Source organism: Crocodylus porosus, unplaced genomic scaffold (genome assembly GCF_001723895.1).
Source record: "Crocodylus porosus isolate Cpor-Errol unplaced genomic scaffold, CroPor_comp1, whole genome shotgun sequence".
Classification (NCBI taxonomy): Eukaryota; Metazoa; Chordata; order Crocodylia; family Crocodylidae; genus Crocodylus; species Crocodylus porosus.
The window spans coordinates 197,125,561-197,127,541 of NW_017728906.1; the positions used below are offsets into that span (position 1 = coordinate 197,125,561).

General features: G+C 42.1%; 1 long non-coding RNA gene across 1 annotated transcript in view; it reads left to right on the forward strand.

Moving 5' to 3' along the window:
* Positions 1-88, forward strand: part of LOC109306834 — a 10,659-nt gene extending 10,571 nt beyond the window's left edge. Inside the window, exon 3 of the long non-coding RNA XR_002100124.1 lies at positions 78-88. This is a non-coding gene — a long non-coding RNA (uncharacterized LOC109306834). The remainder of the gene's footprint in view (positions 1-77) is intronic.
* The last annotated feature ends 1,893 nt before the right edge of the window (positions 89-1,981 follow it).

Sequence of the window (1,981 nt, forward strand, 5' to 3'; positions counted from 1 at the left end):
CTTTGAGTGGGAGGTCTGTAGTAGACTCCCACCATTGTGTCCCCTGTGCCGTATTCCCCACGAATTTTTACCTAGAGGGTCTCTAGCTGTCCATGCCGGTTGCCAACATCAGCTTGCAGGGACATGTAACTTTCCTTCACATTTGATTGACTTTGGAAGGAATCTGCAAACTGCAGTTTGCACAGCACCAAGCCAGGACCTGTGTAGAAGTCTTGATGGCGTGTGGTCCTGTTTGGACAGACACCTTGCAGGTGGAAGTAGAGGAAGAGCTGGAAGTGGCGGTGGCTCTGGGAGTGCGACATCCTCCAGCCATGTCTCTGGGTCTTCATTCTGCTGCCTCTCACTTTTGTGCCTCTCTTTCCAAGCAGATTTTCCCTGCCAAACTCCTCTGCAGCTGGCCTGTTTGCTGTTCTTTGATCTGAAGGGTTCCCTTTTCCCTGTCCTGTTTGCTGCTCCCCTGGTTGGTTGGACTGCTTCCCTACATACCTCTCCTGCATCTGATGGCAAGTACATGGGTGAAACTAGAAAGCAAGTACACACCAGCATGAGCATCTCAGAAAAAAATACAAAGGACGGGGATACACAGAGACAATTAGGAGCACATTCCTGACAGATCTCACTGTCCTTGTGCTCAAGGAAACTCTGCCTAAACCCTTTTAAAAGGCAAACTTGGGAGCAACAATTCATAAGCTGGCTGGACACTAGGAACCAAGACTTAGCACCTGTATTGGTTTTATGGCACATTATAACCTACCTGTTTCCCTGGGAATTTCTATTTCCCCATACCTTTCACAACTCTACAAACAGCTTTTTACTATTGCTGTGCTTGCTTTTCTCCTCAGACCTGAAGAAGAATGTCTTGCATTCAGAAACTTGTCTAACTGTCCTAACTGCAGTTGGTCCAATAAAAAATATCACCCAAAGAAATTATGTCCTTTGCTACAAGATCTTTAAGTTATTGTAGCTACCAGTATATACATGCGTGCCTCATTAATACACCTTCTGTGCAGCAAGTGCTTAAACCAACTTCTCACGCTTAAAATTGTACCTAAAAAGTATGTAAAAAATGGTTCCCCCTCCCATGAAAAAGCAATATTTTCTTATATCTGTTACAGTATATTCAAATGTATGCAGACTACAGGTAACAGTCAAATCAAGACTGAGAAGTTTATCTTGTTAAATGTGCATAGAATGAGGGTATCCCATCAAAAATAGCATGTGGGGAGTAGACAATTTATCATGCAGCTCTCAGATTCAGTATCATACTAGTATGAGTGTCCAAGGTGAACTTTCTGTATCCACTGAAGAAAGAAAATTAACAGCATTGATTTTAATAGGTTACATTAAAGATTCAGAGATCCTTTTTCTTCCACGCCACAAAGTATCATCCTGTTCCTTTCTTTTTACTACAGAAATATCTCAGATAGAAGGAATAATCTTGTTAGCTGATGGTCATTTCAAGCCATTTGTGTATCCAGCATAAAAATACAGGTTCAGCCTCATTAATTATAATTCAGACAACTTGATTTAATTGGCATCCAGATATGCAGCATGTCCACTTAATGGGAATATTTGTCAGGGAACTGATTCTGTGCAATGCATTTGAATAATTCTAATAGCTGCAACAATTCTGGTTACACGGTGTCTCTGGTTAGTGGTGGACTTCACTTTGAGCTCTTTATTTGAAAGCCTTACCTCCCCATTGCCAAGTTTGGGTAAATGTTGCATGTAACTACCCTCTGAATTTGGTTTTACAAAGCCACTTTTTACTTTGGCATGCTTTAGGTTTGGTGCTGGCTATTACAGGCCTGTTCATGACATTAAAGAGAATGCTGCTAGCATAACTTGGTCCTTTTTTCACCCTGTGCTGGTTCTTATGAACATGGGCCAGGTACAGCAGTTACACTTTTTGTATGGTAGGTGCTGAAAAAATGAACATCTGTACCACATCCATGAGTGACTGGTGCCTCCTGAATCGGGG